The 17,202-nt window shown below is 41.2% G+C and overlaps 1 protein-coding gene and 1 pseudogene across 2 annotated transcripts in view; one reads left to right on the top strand and one right to left on the bottom strand.

The window, feature by feature from the left end:
* FBXL17 (F-box and leucine rich repeat protein 17) overlaps positions 1–17,202 on the top strand; it is a 423,066-nt gene that overhangs the window by 321,671 nt on the left and 84,193 nt on the right. The window lies entirely within an intron of this gene.
* Positions 3,135–3,536, bottom strand: LOC308433093 (large ribosomal subunit protein eL32-like; annotated as a pseudogene). Its single transcript has one exon. The product of its transcript is annotated as a large ribosomal subunit protein eL32-like (transcript).

Here is a 17,202-nt window from a genome sequence, read left to right as displayed (position 1 = left end):
AATCTCAAAAGCCCCTGTACAAAGGGTTGAAATCCCTACTCTCAGATAAAGAAACCAAGACTTGAGCTTCAGTAACTTGGCCATGGTTAGATTTGCAGTTGCACAGACAGGTATTCTGTCTAGTCTATTACATCTAACCAGTTTTCTAATACCTTACCCTGTAGGAAGAAATCATGTTGCCAACACCAGGCTATGTACATGGGAGAGAGCTTTGAACCCTTACTATACACCTGACAGATAGGCAAACGCATGGGAAGTTCCACTTCCAGGAACTTGAACTTTTATCAAGTGTACTAAGTAATTCTAAAATATTTCTATTAATCAGCTTCTATCACGTTAATTTTCTCAAAGAACCAACCAACTCCTGGTTTTGTTGATTCTCTGTGTAGTTCTTTTTGTTTCTATTTGGTCAGTTTCAGCTCTGAAGTTTGATTATTTCCTGCCGTCCACTACTCTGCTTCTTTGTGTTCTAGAGCTTTCAGATGTGCTGTCAAGCTGCTAGTATATGTTCTTTCCAGTTTCTTTTTGGAGGCACTCAGAGCTATGAGTTTTCCTCTTAGTACTGCTTTCATTGCATCCCATAGGTTTGGGTATGTGGTGCCTTTAATTTTGTTAAATACATAAAAGTCTTTGATTTCTTTTTTTATTTCTCCCTTCACCAAGATATCATTGAGTAGAGCATTGTTTAGTTTCCATATGTATGTGGGCTTTTTGTTATTTTTGTTGTTATTAAAGACCAGCCTTAGTCCATGGTGATCTGATAGAATGCATGGGAACTATGTTCTTGTATCTGTTGAGGCCTGTTTTGTGACCGACTATATGGTCAGTTTTGGAGAAGGTGCCATAAGGTGCTAAGAAGGAAGTGTGTGTGTGTGTGTGTGTGTGTGTGTGTGTGTGTGTGTGTGTGTGTAATTTATTTTAGGATGAAATATTCTATAGATGTCTGTTAAATTCATTTGGTTCATAACTTCTGTTAGTTTCACTGTGTCTCTGTTTAGTTTCTGCTTCCATGATCTGTCCATTGATGAGAGTGGGGTGTTGAAGTCTCCCACTATTATTGTGTGTGATGCAATATATGCTTTGAGATTTAGTAGGGTTTCTTTTATGAATATGGGTGCCCTTGTATTTGGAGCATAGATGTTTAGGATTGAGAGTTCCTCTTGATAAATTTTTCCTTTGATAAGTAAAAAGTATCCTTTGTTGTCTTTTTAGATAATTTCTGGTTGAAAATCTATTTTATTCGATATTAGAATGGCTACTCCAGCTTGTTTCTTGGGACCATTTGCTTGGAAAGTTTTTTCCCAACCTTGTACTCTGAGGTAGTGCCTGTGTTTGTTGCTTAGATGAGTTTCCTGTATACAGCAACATGCTGGGTCCTGTTACATATTCAGTCTGAAAGTCTATGGGTTTTTTTTTGTTTTGTTTTGTTTTTTAAATTGGGGAATCGAGTCCATTGATGTTAAGAGATGTTAAGGAATAGTGATTATTATTTCCTGTTATATTTGTTATTAGAGGTAGAGTTATGTTTGTGTGCTTTTCTTCTTTTGATTTTGTTGCAAGAAGACTTAGTTCTTGCTTTTCCTAAGGTGATGTTGCCTCTTTGTTGGAGCTTTCCATCTATTATCCTTTGTCAGGCTGGATTTGTAGACAGATATTGTGTAAATTTGCTTTTGACCTGGAATATTGCCATTTCTCCATCTATGGTAATTGAGAGTTTTGCTGGATATAGTAACCTGGGCTGGCATTTGTGTTCTCTTAGGGTCTTCTGTAATTCTGATCAGTCTGCCTTTATATGTTACCTGTCTTTTTTTCCCTTACTGCTTTTAGTATTTTTTCTTTGTTTTAAATATTTGTTGTTTTGACTATTATGTGTTGGGAAGAATTTCTTTTCTGATCCAATCTATTTGGGATTCTGTAGACTTCTTGTATGTTCGTGGTCATCTCCTTTTTTTTAGGTTAAGAAAGTTTTCTTCTGTAATTTTGTTGAAGATATTTACTAGGCTTTTTAGTTGGGAGTCTTTGCTCTCTTCTACACCTATTATCCTTAGGTTTGATTTTTTTTTTTCATTGTGCCCTAGATTTCCTGGGTATTTTGGGTTAGCAGCTTTTTGATTTTTGCATTTTTCTCTGACTGTTGTGTCAATGTTTTTCATGGTATCTTCTGCCTGTGAGATTCTGTCTTCTATCTCTTGTATTCTGTTGGTGATGCTTGCGTTTATGACTCCTAATGTCTTTCCTAGGTTTTCCATCTTCAGGGTTGTCTCCTTTTGTGATTTCTTCATTATTTCTATTTCCGTTTTCAATTCCTTCCCTTGTTTGGTTGTGCTTTCCTGTAGTTCTTTAAATGATTTTTGTGGTTTTTTTATGCTTACTTTTTAAAGGCTTCAACTCGTTTGCGTGTGTTCCTGGCTTTTTTGTACTTCTTTAAGTGTGTTATTTATGTGCTTCTCAAGGACCTCCATTATCATCATCATGAAGTACGATTTTAAGTCTAAATCTTGTTTTTCTGGTGAGCTGGGATAGCCACTATTTGCTGTGGTGGGAAAACTGGGTTCTGATGTTGCCAGGTTGTCTTCATTTCCCTTTCTTAGGTTCTTGGGCTTGTCTTTTGCCATCTTGTTATCGGTGATGCTAGGTGACCTTGCCGTCTCTCACTGGAGCTCGTCTCTCCTGTGGGTCTGTGGTCTCTGGAGGGTGATTGCTTCTGGGTGTTTGGCTCTCTGGGTAGGCTGTGGGTTCTGATGGCAGTGCTCAGTCCTGATGCAGCTGGGCTGGCCCTGACCTTGGGCTGGAAGTGTCTGTTCCCAGGCAGCACTGCGACCTGTGCCCTGAGAGTTCCAAGCGGAGAGGGCGGGTGGACTCACCAGTGGGCTCAGGAGTGAGAAACCTCCTGCGGCTGTTCCGGGTGCCCAGCAATCTCTATTAATCAGTTTCTAAATGTGTAGTATAATCATATATATTTCCCTGTCACATCTATTTTATCATATCTAGGAGGGGGGTTTTTAGTAACTTCTTAGTGTAGAAAAAATGGTTTATCTTGTGAATCATGCTTTTTTTGTTGTTGTTTTTTGTTTTGTTTTCGTTTTTGCAGTTTTTGTGGATTTATTTGAGCACAAAACATGCACACAAGCCATCTACTCATTTTCTTCTCTGCCTAGCCCGGCGTTGGGATCGGTGACTCTGACGGCCAGCTGTGCTGCTCTTTCTACTACGGCTTTCTGTTTCTTAGAGGACACATTGTTAGGGGTCTCAGCACAGTAAGATTTGTTGCACATCAGCAGCACTTCCAGCTCCTTGAAATTGTAGACCAGAAAGTTCCGGAAGCCGCCAGGCAGCATGCGCTTCGTTTTGTTGTTATTCCCATAACCAGGGTTGGGCATCAGGGTCTGATTCATGAATCTTCTCCGCACCCTGTTGCTTCTGGGTTTGCGCCAGTTTCACTTGATTTTTACATACCGTTGTGACTGGTGCCTAATGAACGTCCTGGTCCTCTTTTTCACAATCTTGGGATTCACCAGAGGCTGGAGGGCAGCCATGTTGCCCCCAAATAGATATCAGCCACCTCACAGGCAGTGTCGAGGAAGAAGCATGAGACATGTTTTTGATAGTTTCTATGTCCATCCTCTCACTGGTAAAAAGTATCATTGTCTTCATCATAAGAAAACCAGAATTGAATTAGCTTTTTTGAGGTTAGTTTCAGAGACCATTGGCTGCGTGTGTGCATGCACATTTAAGTTTGTGTATGTGTGTGAACTTAATGCAAATGTTGTTGAAGTTTTTTTCACTTTAATGGGCTTCTAATTTAATACTGATAGCTTTCAGTGTCTTGAAGAACCATTCAATTGACTTCGTTAACCCTAAGTGTTGATTGTAATTCATAGACTCAAGTTCTAGAAGAGGTAGGCTCTTTTGAAACCAGCAACAAGTTACTTTTGAAACCTATGTCTCAGAAATAATAATGAATTGGAGTAAAATTTGTGGAATGAGACCTTTTATGATACAATTTTTAGTTTTATGAAATGTGATCTTTCACAGTTTGGTACATTTTTATTGGAAAGGTCTGCTGGCAGCACTAAAGTGCTGTCACATTTTGTAATAGTTTAAAAGGTCTGCTTCAGATTGGTTTCACAGCCAGTGGAATGAGCTCATTTATCTCCTTTGCAGCCGTTTGTTGGGATCAAGTGCAGTAGCCCTGAGCGGCCAGCTTGGTCAAGTGAATAATATTGTGCTTTCTCTTAGCCACTCTTTTCTTGAAAGTGAATCATCTTCTTGATAGTCATCATTATTAATTATTTGTTTAGTTTTTAAAAATAGTTCAGCTGCTTCTGACACCACTCACCTAACAAGTTTTATTCTTACGATGATGTGTTTAGGTGAGAAGAGCCCTGTGGTCTGCACTGAACAAGTGGTTCTTTGCTCTGCCTCTCTTCTCTGTATGCACTAGTTTTACTCACATAAGTATTCGACTTGTTGCAGACATTTTCCTGTCGGGAATATAACAGAAGGCGGAAAGCTGAAATCCTTTACAGCTCACCAGCTTTACTCTGTAGAAGGGCGATTTTAAAGAGTCAGTCGATGCATCCTGCAGTCCTCAGGCAACCTGTTTAAGGTGTGTCAGTGAATTGAGGAGTGACTCCACTCTGGAGCTTTGCAGTAAGTCTGTCCTGATATTGGATCAGAGTAGAAATTGGAATATCTGTAATTCTCGAGCTAAGTTTATGGGCGATAAAACTGAAACTCGGTTTTTCTATAATTAACCTCCACGTCCTTCCCTGCATATCGGGTCTGCTGGCCTTTTCCACTCATTTTACCTTCTAACAGAGGTTATCTCAACTTGCCTTTACCAGGAGTCATCTGTGATCAAAATCATCTTCTCTCCATCTGCTTTCTTTTCATTCATCTCTGCTTTTAAAATGTTTTCTCTCCTGTAGACTCATGAATATGCCATGGTGTGCCAACCTTCCCTGTCTAATTAGGAGAGAGATCCTTGACTTTGGAGATTGTCATTCTCCCTGTGTACCAGTCTAAACAATTAAAATCAGCTGCCTTTGCCTACTAATGAGTCCTCACATTGGATGGGGGAATTGGAATTGAGCGTTTCCTTCTTACAGCCCTGCACTCTGAAACAGCTCTTCCTTGGCACTTCCAGGCCATTGCTTATGACTCATCTGTGATTCAGCCTAACTTCTGAACTGATGTTTCCTAATGTGACAGCCTTAGTCCCTTGCAGCCATTACTGATTTAATTTTTTTTTGTCTGTGAATAAAATATGTGCCAAAAAGTATTTAAATATTCTCATTTCATAAAGAATAGAATATAGTTATTTTTATTTATCTCATTGTGGGGTGTGTGTGTGTGTGTGTGTGTGTGTGTGTACATACATATCTGTTTATGAACACGTGCACATGTTTATTCAGTCCTGTCTCTTGTGTTGTTTTGGTTTCTCTGAGACATTTTATTGACTATGTGAAGTATTCAGAAGGTAGCCAAGGAGCACCCAGAATCCAGCTGTCCCTCCCTTCATGGGATGGAATCGCAGGCGCATGGCGTTGTGCTCCGTGGTTTCACTGTCTTCTGTGCTCTAGTCCAGGTCCTCATGCTGGCAGGGCGAGCACCTTCTGACTAAGCCGTCTCCAGCCTCCCCTGTTACATTTTGTATATATCACTCATATTTACCTTTCTGCTTACTTGAAAATAGTACATTAAGTAAATTGTTTCAAGTCCTAATGAATCAGAACTTAGTTTCCTTGCTCTTAGTATTTGAATATAAAACTGATAAGCATCTCATTTATTTTCAGTGATATGCCAATAATAAGTGGCATAGAAACAATCCAAATAATGAGAATCTAGAGTTCTATATACAAATATGTATTTCATACATATATGAAAAGTTTTATGAGAAATACAAGACCATTTATAGTTTTGTCATTAGTAATACTGTAATATATATGATTAAGTATCAGAAAATTGATAAACCCAGCCAATGCTCTTTTATTTCAGAGGAAAGAGAAATCAATGTGAATTAGTTATTTTGAAAAGCTTCATTGACGATCTGGTATTTGCACTTGTCCTTGGAAGATGGGCACTATTTCAATATATCTGCCACACCGCAGCCCTTTATTGATTTAATTTAGATGCTGAAAAAGAAGCCAACTGTTTTTTCCAGGTTTCATGCAAGGATAACCTGGGAAATGAGGTGTCACTATGGGAGAAAGATGTCATGCAATCTTGCTTGAGAGGAAGTAAAGAATCTAGTTTGGACTTTCCAAAGTGTGCTGTCTGCTACTGCTCTAGAAGGTGGTGAGACCTGGGAGAATGGAGCCAATGAATGGGGTGGACTGAAGTCTCCTGCAATAGCCAACTTCATTCAAAACATCAGAGTTTATACTCTGGGTGCTAAGAAAGGTCACCTGAGTAAAGCTCTCATGGGTTTAAGCTGTGTAAAATGACAAGGACAAGCTTCATGTGGTACAGACATGTTTTACAGTTGAAGTATATAAAGAATAGTTTAGACAATAAATTGAATAGTGGCCCCAAACAATAATGAGTAACCTTCAGTAAACTCACTCCACTGAGAGGAGCACGAAAGCACATTCCGAGAACAAGTCCTTGTTTTTGAAGAAACTGAGGCCACAGACTCTTGTCTTCTTTTCTTGGAGTTTTCTCACAAGCATTGAGAATTCTCCTCACAGGACTCCATTCTTGGAGTATGATCCGGCACTGTCCAACAGGAAGGTAGGAATACTAAAGGCCTGATGAGCTACGAGGGCTAGATATGAAAACAAGTGTAACCGTCTGTAACACAGTGAGGTGGGTAGATTTAGACCACCAGCAGCATGTTTTCTGCCTCCATTTTCCACTCACACAAGAGACTGAGAAGTTCAGGCTGTGGCTCTGATGTTGAACACTTGGCAGCCCGTGCCAGAGCTTCAGCTCAGGTGAGGGCTGCAACGGTCTGTGAAGAGTTCTCTCAGAAGTTCCCATACAGAAGCACTCTCTGAACTCATGGAGGTATATCTGTCCTCTGAGAAGGACGGATCTTCAGTGGGAGTAAAGGAATAGGGGTGTAACCTTGAGGAACAACACAGTTTCTAAGTGGAAGAAGACAGAAGAGATGAGTGTATCATACAGGGTAGAAGATGGTGTCAAAGTGAAGTAGCCATCTTGGAGATGCTGGACAGGCCACAGCAGAGCAGGCAGGGAGAGGGGCAGCAGCAGTGTGTCTGTCTCCTCTCATGACGTATGTCTCACTAGAGCAGCATTTCTCAAAAGTATGTGGTCACAAAGCACAACTTGGGTACATGGTGTGTATATATGTGTATGTATGTGTATATATGTGTCTAAAGGTATAAATTAACTTCTTCACTAATTTCATCCACACACACAAATGTCAGTCAGCTAGAATGTGTGGACAGTTTAATATACTGTTTGTGCCACTGAAAATTTTTAAATGGTTTTGCTTTCATCTGTGGTTATCTATCCTAGGTCTGCATTTTTTTAATGCATTTAACCATTTAAAATGGAGTCCCTGGCCCCCAAAATATATTTCCTAGGGATGTGAGGCATTTGGTGATGTTTTGAAATAACACTCTGAATTGAGCCCTGAACTAAACAAGAACAGGCATTGGAAGACCTTCACTCCATGGTCTGCAAAAGCCTACCAGCACTTCTTCCAAACGTAACCGTTACGTTGTCAAGGGTTACGTCGGGGTGCTCATTATTTCCTGCAGGTCTGAACATGACGTCTACACAACACTAATAAGGTTAGTTGTCAAACACGGTGTTGAGTTTCAGTAATACTGAGTCAAAGCGTGAAAACTTGCCAACACCTGAAAATTATCTGCTGGAGTTTCAAGACTATTAGCAATATAGAAAAAAAACTGATTTTTTGTTTTTGCTAGTAAAAGAGGGAACTATAAATGACTGTGAAAGGCAATTGTAAAAATAAACAAAGGGTTTGAAGCAGAGGGGCCTCCTCCAGTCCCTCCCTGCTTCCTGACTCTGTCCCCTCTCCTGGAAATCCTTGCTAATCCAGATGACCCACCTGGCTCCAAGTCTTCTTCTAGTTACATTCAGTAGCGCTCCTCAGGGCTCACTCCTCCCCTCCCTCCACTCCTGCTAAGTACCCCGAGCTTTTCTGTGTTTGAAAATTAGAAAAGGATGTTTATGCTATGTCTGTGGGGTCAGAGAAGGTAGTGGTTGTCTGTGTCTGTCCTGCTTCGGTCCACAGAACTTTCCTTGTCAGAGCTGAGCTGTCAGAATGTCCACCTTGTACTTTATCTTCTTCTGCATCTAGTTTCCTCCATCACTAAACCACTGATGGTGACAAGTGGCTGTTGGATGCACCGTGTCTTACCTGCAACGTTGTGTGTCTCACAGTGACTTCTTCACTTTTAGAGAGATGAACTGAACTCAGAGAAGTAAAGTTAGTTCCCTGGGTGGCACAGGCTAGTGTGTGTCAGAGCCTGGGCTCAGCCTGTGGACTTGGGTCTCCACCCTCTGTTGATTGGCCATCTGGATAAGAACATGCTCAAGGCTGGGATGCAATGGTGGCCAGCTTCCTTCCTGGCCTCACCGGACTCTATTTTAGCAAGGTCTGGTTACTGCATCTCCTCAGGTGGCCCAACTGGTTAAACTATGCCTGCCATTAACTGCCAAAATAGATACTTCCTCCAGGTACCAAGGGAACAGCTAAGCACCTGCTCTGCCAGAAACTTGAGGCTGTGTTCTTTTATTGCCAGTGTGATAGTTGCTAAACAGATGTTCCTCACATCTGCAATGTACTCTAGTTATTGTGACTCTATTATTTTCTGAGTCTTGCACTGTTCTTTTTGGCAGAACAATAGGTAAGGAAAATAAGGTAAAAATTAAGCAAGAATATGTGCCACACGTGTTGAAACTGTTTATCCAGCTTGAGTTGGAATGCTCTGGCACACCCAGCCCCTGAGCTGGAGCCCGTAATGAGTCTTACTATTTTTTTGTACATCACCCTGTGACCTGCCACCTAGCCAGTCCATTATGACAATAGCAGCAGCAACTGTGCCCCATGCATCACACGGTGACAGCCTTTCCAGTGTGTTCCTGCCATTTATTAGGGCATTAATGGCCAGCCGTTCTCCAGACACCCAGCCGTGACTATCACACAAAGAAAACATTAGCTTTCTTGGACGTTGCTATTATAATTCGGAAATTAGTTTTGCCTTCATGGCTGCATCACATTTGGAATCTCTCTTTGATGTTGTTATTAGTTTGCACTCGTGGTGCTCATGATAACTGTCACACATTAATCACATCCATCATGTGATTCTTAATTTGCTCTATTATGACAAATGGATTTAGACACAAACTTGCAATTACCTATTTTGAGGTTAATAGCAGAGTTGGGGTTGTAATTGGTTCCCAAATATTCAATTTAAAGAAATTATTTTTCACTCTGCCCTAAAACATGCTCTAAATGAGCAAATTGTATTTTTTACTATCTCTGAAAAATTGTGCCAGATGAGACCATATGAGACGCTGGAGCAGGGTAATGTGCCCATACGTCTTTACTGAGACAGAATTTGTGTGCATTATGGAATTCTGTCCTTTGCCTTTAACTCATTTGTTTACTTCATTTACCTTGGGTCAAATTATTCTAAAATACTTTGCCTTGTATACTCTCTGTGGAGTCATATGGCGATTACTCTGGTTTCAGGTTACCTAGCTGGCTAACTTTGCAGTTAACTGTTTGACTCGGTTGGTTTGATAACGTGGCTTAGAGTTATACCCCTGGCATTCCAGAGGGAGAAACAGGAAAATCTTGATTTTAGAGCTAGTATGAGCTATACATAGCAGGATTATGCTGCCCCATGCTGCACAGTAAGGGGTGCTAAAAAATACATATGCAAGTTACTGAACTTTTCAGAATTAACTTTATATGCGTATGAGAGTCTTTGCCTTGACTGTAGGTGCATGTGGAAGAGGGAGGCTCAGATCACCTAGAACTAGAATTGCAGGCAGTTGTAAGCAGCTAGGCATCTTTGTTGTGAGCCAGCCTTGGGTCCTCAACAACAACAGTGTGTGATCTTGACTTAGGAGACATTGCTCCAGCCCTAGACTAATGCTGTGTTTTCCCCTTGGTCCTAATTACTGTGTGTTTGGAATGGTTGCTGATGTGATCTCAGGAATCCTCTCTATGGGAACAGGGTGTTGGCTCTTGGTGCTTTCTGGCTATAGCCACCACTATCTTTGATTCAGTAGGGCTTCATCATTGTCCCACATCTGCTCCAGCCACTAACTGCCCTTGTTCATTTGAATTCCTCTGCCTTGCTAGGAAGCCACATGGAACCATTTATTGCTGAAAGACCTTTTCTCACAGATTGTAGTAACAAAGCTGTAGGCATGCGGGATACTGATCAGCATCAACCAGAAAAGGTTTTGAAATCTGGCAAGATGGATTTGGAGGATGGCAGGCCTGGCTCGAGGCTTCAGCAGTTGCACCTCGGCATGAGCACATTAGAGTGCTCTGTGTCTTTGTTCATCGCTTCGTGCTGGACTGTGAGCTGGACCGCGTCAGGGTCTTCATCAGTTAAATCATGACTTCAACTTAGTGGCATGGTTACAAGTTTTAAATGAGTAATTTTGTGAAGTGTTTAGCACTTTGTTACAGGCTCAGTAAATACCAGCTGTTATGATCTTGACCATCCAGTCTGTCCTCTCAGCCGAAACTGAGATGCTTTCCCTGTAGTTCTTACCTATGATCCTTCCGCCAGTACTTTTGAAGAGCCATTCTTAGTGTGTCCCATGTCCCTCTCCCAGTCAGGATCCCTAAGAATGAGATTTCAACTCTTCCTCTAACTAATGACTCATGGATTCTGGGGTCAGCCTTGCTCATTAAAACATGAAACATATTTTTCATGAAAAGTATTTTCTTTCTTTTTTCTGATTTTATTTGCTATATTTTATTTATATTTTGAATATTATCCCCTTTCCCAGATTCCCCTCCAGATCTCCTACCCCATCACTCCTCCCCCTGCTTCTGTGAGGGTGTTCACCCACCCCCACACCTCTTCCTCCTCCCCACCCTGACATTCCGCTACACTGCAGCATCGAACCTTGGCAGGACTAATGGCTTCTCCACTGATGCCCAACAAGACCATCTTCTGCTACATGTGCAGCTGGAGCCATGGGTCCGACCATGTGTACTCTTTGGATAGTGGTTTAATCTCTGGGAGCTCTGGTTGGTTGGTATTTTTGTTCTTACGGGGTTGCAAACACCTTCAATCCTTTCTCTAACTCCTCCATTAGGGACTCTGCTCTCAATTCTATTGTTGGTGGAGAGGACAGAAATCAAAGCCTGTATGTATGTATAGCCAGGAAAGGAGGGTGAATTTATTTGAAACTCTCTAGAGAGTAGCACAGCCAGGTTTGTGAGCTTAAGACAATGACTGAGAGTCTGTCGAGGAAAGACCAAAGAACAGCTATTGTGCAGACACAGATGATACCACAAAGCTTTCAGGGCATTTAGACAAAAAATGGCTTTGCCAGGCAAAACATCCATAGAGAAATCATGAACTGAGGCTTTGGTTCTGCATTTGAATGCCTGAGATTTGATGATTGCGCATATAATATGGTCAAGGAGATAAGGAAGAGAACTAGGGTGACTCCCGTGGTCTAGGCCTCAATACAGCTAAATTCAAAGTAATAAAACCACAGTCACATGCGTGTGACAGGTGGGTGCTCAGAAACCAGTTAAGGGGTGAATGGGTGATGCATGCTCAAGTTCATTATCATAAAATTACCTAACACCTTGGTGAAGTCTGTTTGTTGTAACCAAAGTCCCTAGAAGACCTGCTTCTAAAACAAAAATGCCTTTCCAACAGTGCAGCTGGAGAGCAGCAGTTCCCATTTCTTCCTTTGTGTGCCAAGACTTTGAGTCTTTCCTAGAACGTGCCTATGAGGTTAGGTCAGTGCGTGTTTCCGAGAGCATCTGTTCTGTCAGGAGGGTTGTTGTTGTTGCAGCGTGGACTAGAGCTGGCAGGTGGTAACTGACGGGAGCACCAACTGTCAGGCTCTAGAGTGACCCAGTGACAGGACTCTGGTCATGTCGGTCATAAGTTAAATCTCTTGTGAGACACACCCAGAGGTGTGTTTTCATGGTGATCCTGAGTCTAGTCATTTGCCCATAAAAATTAACTGTGACACACTCTTATATTCAAAATAAACCATAAGGGAAGATACCAGGTTATAATTTGAAGAAAGGGGTTTTCCACTTGATAGAAATGTTGTTTTGTTGAAAAGATATGTCAATGAAAATTCAGTAGTTCCCTATTTTAAGTATGAGCATCGACATGCCATGAAAGTCAGCCTACCTGAAGGAAGGAGAATGAGAGGCAGTAAGCACCCAGGAGCCCAGACATCCAGATAAGACGAAGTGAACGTAGATAGTCAGCACATTCTAGACATACACAACATAGGCACTCGGGGCTGCCATAATGTGAAACCCATGTCCCCCTAGAAGGGGGAGGGACTTTAAGCACTTGAACCTGGCTGGTACACAGGACGCTGAGCCATGAGACTGTCCTTTAACTGTGATGCAAAGGCAATGGCTCTCACACATGACATAATTCAAACTGTAAGAATTCAGGATACTGAGTGAATAGCCACTCTCTGCGCTGTGACGGGACCCTGTCCCTCTCACTCCTTCCTACTGAGAGCCAACACATACAACATTTCTAGTGTCTTTTGGTTTTCCATCAAGCATACTCTATTATATACACTATTCTGTGACTCATTATTTTCATCAAATAGCTATAATAAACAAATAAGCCAGAAAGAAGAATTTCCTATTACACAGTCATCGAAAGTCTAAAACTGATCCAGGAGCTCTGACTCTGACAAACGGTGTACACTGTGTAGTTATAAGTAAAAATTAGGTGTGGTGTGGTTCAGGAAAGCTGAGATTTAGGGTACTGCTTACAATGCCTGCTACTTACAACCCATTCTCTGCAGCTGTCACACATGGGTTCTAATCCTTATGTCACCCATCTGACAGTTCCAATTGGTTGAGGAATGAGAATAGCTTCTGTGTCCTACCTTGCTGATAAGAATGTATAGAGTGGCCAAGCTTGAAGACAAAATCTAATTCTTGAATGCATAGCACCTTAGAGTGGTGTAACATCCATTGTAAGTGGCTGGGGAAATCTCCTATCAGATTGTCATTACATGGGGCAAGTTGTTTGTTTGTTTAACCATTTGATCCAAAAACTGTTTTCACAGTGATTGGCTTTTTTACCTATAAACATACCAGTTATTCTGCAAAGCATTAGAATGATACTCAGGTCATGTGCCTTAGCTTAAAACATTGTTTACAAAGACAGTTAACTCCTGTCTCTCTGTCCTCACTTGGGGACTTAGCATTCCTGGCCTCCCTATGATCCTGTGCCATCTGCATGTATCTGAACAGTAAACGCCACTCCTTAAGGGTTTCAGAATTTTGTATAAATGGTTTGCTGTAGCAATACCTCCTTTGGATCTTACTTTTTTGTTATTATCATTGTTCTGTTGCTGAGATAAATCCAACTGAATATGGTTCTAATTCATTCATTTTAGCTCGTATATGTTACACAGTCTAAGTAACAACTCCAATTTAAGTTTCCTTCTCCCACAAAGGAATTTAGCTTTTTTCTGTTTTCATGTTTCTAATGGTGCTGCAGTGAATGCCTTGTTGAATGTTCTGTGTCTAAGAATAAGTATAGCAATCAATAGTGTCACCAATTTACCCTCCAAAATAAGGTTTTGCTAATTTGGGATCCCATCAGGTATAAGATAATTCATGCTTAACATCTTTGCCAGTTGTTGGTTGATTATTGCCTGGTGTGTGTGTGTGTGTGTGTGTGTGTGTGTGTGTGTGTGTGTGTGTGTTCTATTCTAGTGCACACACCAGTTCTATTCTGTGGAATTATGTAACTGTGGTCTTAGTTTACAGTTTCTTGAATCTAGTGATATAGTTACCGAACCTCCAAACATCACCATATTTTAAATTGCCAATGTATGGACAATTTTTTTCTGTTTAGAAGATTAACTTTCTCTTCTGACTTGCAGCTGATTATAGACAACAACACTGTTCATTTGTAAGTTACTTGCTTTGCAAATGTTCTCGTGAACTTCATTTTTCACAGTGTGCTCATGAACAGATTTTTTTTTTACTTTAATGTGGTTGAAGTTATCTTTCACTTAGTTTCAATCTCTCAGTTTTGCCTTCTGGAGTTCTTCCTTACCCAACATGGATAAATGTAGATTTGCCTTAATGGTCTTCTTTTTATATCTTTGTTCATCTATATCCAGCTGCCTCGTTACCAATGTGAATATCTGCTTAGTGAGTGGTCAGTTTTTTCCCAGTGACACTGAATTCTTCATTCCAGCCCAAGAAAACCCATCGGGATGAATAGCTAACAAAAGTACACATTTGTTTCAGGATGGCCACCAGAACACTAAATATATATATTTTAAATTCTCCTTTAAGAATTGTATTCAGAGCCTGCACTACTTTATTTAGCAATGAGCGTCACTGGCAGGCTTCTCCTGTTAAGAGCAAATGCTGTTTTTGGAAAGGATTAAAACTCTTTGAGAATGTGCTTGCTGAGAAAATTAAAAAATAACGTTTGGGTTTAATTTACAATAATGTATAATGGTTACAGTGGCATGTCTTGTGAACATCAAGTGACCCTGAAAGCAGACACATAAATAAAATTCCCGAACCAATTTAAAATAGCAGTGGCCTCAATTGTATATAAGGGCATAAAACCTCCATTCCCTTTTCATTTGAAAGTTAAATGCTGTGTTTTTAATCTTGGTCTTCATGACTTAACAAAGAACCCAGATGTATAAATAGACAAAAAAAAAAAAAAAAAAACAGACAAGTTTATAAGTCATATTTAAATAGTAATATGGGAAGGATTTGACTCTTGAAAAAGGAGTCAGAGCAAAATTACAAGGTGATGCCATTGGATCGAGCCTGGGAAGGTGTTCTTCATCCTTTGAAGAACATGGTACACACAACACACAGCAGAAAACACAAGAGGACAAAGTTGGCATCAGCACACAAGGTGCCTCAGGAGCACAGGGATGACTCATTGTGATTGAAAGGCTGGATTAACAGACACTTTGTCTCACCACCAAACACAACTCCCAAAGTCTAGTATATGAAATCAGTGGAATAAGGCGTATATATTTAGTCAGACTCAACACAGCCATACCAGAATTAGCAGAGCTACCTGGAGGGCCAGGTAGTTCATGGTTTAGGCTTTAAGAACCACCACCACAGTACAAAAGCAGTCATAAGCTGTACACATGTGATTGGACAGTCATGGCTTTTGTAAGTCTGTTCCATTATTTTGGAAAAGGCTTTCTTGCCTCAAACTGTCAGTCCAGCTACCTCAGCCTCCCAGGGGCTGGCATTGCAGCATTGCTCAGATGGGTAACTAGAATTATTGCCGTAGATTAGGGGAATCAATGAGGTTCCAAACACGTTCTATGAAACTAGTTGGGAGGGTGCAAAATGCATCACTAGACAACGCTGCAGAGTGAAGACACTTGAGGAATGGCCGAGCTGTTGGTGAGGCAAAGGGAAGACTGTATGAGCTCACAGAAGGGAAGCTCCCGTAAAGCCCTAGGCTTCTGAGTGCCGAAAGGCTTCTCTTACCTTTTAAAATCCAAGTGCTAACTTGAGGATATTAAAGACCGTGTCTTCCTGAATCTGTACATGGAATCAGGATCCATCCTCAGCCACCAAGCCTGTGATAATGGAAGGAACTGAAGGAACTGAGGGAACATCCCAAATCTGTTGAATGTCTCCAGGCATTGAAGGCCATACTAGGACCTTACATTATTGATTGACTATAAAATACATGCTGATAACCAAACCCGAGAAACAGTGGATGTTGCCATTTTGCCCAAGGGCTGGAAGACCTTTCAGCCCAGAGGACTGGCTTAATTCAGCTAGACTGTTGGGCAGTTGTCACAGACTCAGTTTGTCAAGATCTTATCTTGGTCTCTGTTGTCACAGAAATGCAGTGGTAGATGTCTGTGGTGTCTGAGAGAGGAAACCCCTCTTGAAGACAGCCGCAGCCTTCCCTGCTGTGTTAATGGGGCTTACATGCTCCCTCCACTGCTCTGCCCCAATCCAGCTAAAAGTTCTTAGCCTTGACATATGATCCCAGACTCTGTTGGCTGCTCTTAGGTTTTCATTTGGTTTTACAAAGCTGGGAATCATAGATTAGGTAAACTGATTTATGATTTGTGTGGAATCTCTAATAGGTTTTATTCTTTAACTAGAAGACATGGAGCTTGGCCTAGATTACTTGTTTGAGTCACCAGGGAGCTTGTAAATGGAAGGATGCCCAAGCCCTCCCTCAGCTTAACTGAATTAGATCCTTTAGGGATGGGGTCAAGTTCCCCATATAACTTTAAAAGCTCTCCTGGTGATTCTAATGTGCAACCAAGTTTGAAAACCCTTGCATCTTAAAATGCAAATCTGGCTGTGGGCATCCCCACTTTAGAACCTTTTATCTACAGAAAACTAACTCACTGGCAGAATATTTAAGGTCCTTCCCAGAAAGGCTGCATACTCCTTCTTAAAGTTTACGATACTGTCTTGTATCCAGCCACCTTCTAAAGATTTGTCCTAAAATAGGCATACGCCCAAGTGGGGCTGTCTGCACTCAGGTGCACGTGCTCTTGAGTTAGAGGTTTTAGATCCACCCGAAGCTGGAGTGAGTTGATTGTGAGCTTCCTGATGTCAGGACTGGGAACCAAAGGAAGAACAGCAACCCAGGCAAAGCCCTATGCCTATCATCTGGTCCTGTTGTTCTTGTTACCAAATCATTAACTTCTACCTGAGTGGAACTATGGGTGTTTTTAGGGACAGAGAGATCACAATATAGGTCAGAATCAGTCTACAGAATGTGTGAGTTTGGTCTGGATCAGTTGATCCCCCGTGTCCTGTTTCAGGGTCTTACTGGCCTTGAACATGTGCGCTTGCAAATTGGTAGACCAATACAGAGTATTCTTCTATTGAAAGGCTGTGCCACTCAAGAGAGTGGGAAAATGAATATTTTTTTGTGAATAGCATCATTCTATATAATTCTGCTAATTTAGAAATAGAAAATAGGAGAAATGGAGACCCCCCCATGTTTGGTAATTCCCCCATTATGTCAGAAGAAA

This window comes from Micromys minutus (genome assembly GCF_963924665.1).
Source record: "Micromys minutus genome assembly, chromosome: 19".
NCBI lineage: Eukaryota > Metazoa > Chordata > Mammalia > Rodentia > Muridae > Micromys > Micromys minutus.
The sequence above is the reverse complement of the archived record's forward strand: the minus strand, read 5'-3'. Positions and strand labels throughout refer to the sequence as shown.